The sequence below is a fragment of the Apaloderma vittatum genome, unplaced genomic scaffold (assembly GCF_000703405.1).
Source record: "Apaloderma vittatum isolate BGI_N311 unplaced genomic scaffold, ASM70340v1 scaffold20554, whole genome shotgun sequence".
NCBI classification, from domain to species: domain Eukaryota; kingdom Metazoa; phylum Chordata; class Aves; order Trogoniformes; family Trogonidae; genus Apaloderma; species Apaloderma vittatum.
Genome location: NW_009713472.1, coordinates 21,875 through 22,294, shown reverse-complemented (window position 1 = coordinate 22,294; position 420 = coordinate 21,875).

Genomic DNA, 420 nt, shown 5'->3' with positions numbered 1-420 from the left:
GGGCGGCGCAGCGGGCAGTGTGCTCGTGTCTCTTTGTGCGTGGGACATTGTCCCCGGGGAGCAGTGGCCGTGGGGGAAGATGGGGCAAAGCTTGCCTGCCGCCCTCCCCTGGGGGCATTTGGGTAGGCTCTTCATGTCTCGGTTCGTTTCAAGTGGAGAGAAGCAGCGCTCCAGGTGCAGATGTGCTTCTCAGGTGTGCAGGGAGTGAGTGTGGTCCCTCTCAGGCAGCCTGGGGGGCTGTGGTGACGGGCGTGAGGGAGCCAGCAGCGCAGATGAGACAGAAGGATGGGGATGTTGAGGCTGGGACCGCGGCACGGGGGAAAGGGAGATGCTGACATCTGCTGCTAACCCATCCAGGCAGAGAAATGTTGCACGGCAGCGAGCTGCCGGCCGCCACGAGTCGGGGGGTCCCCTCACGGG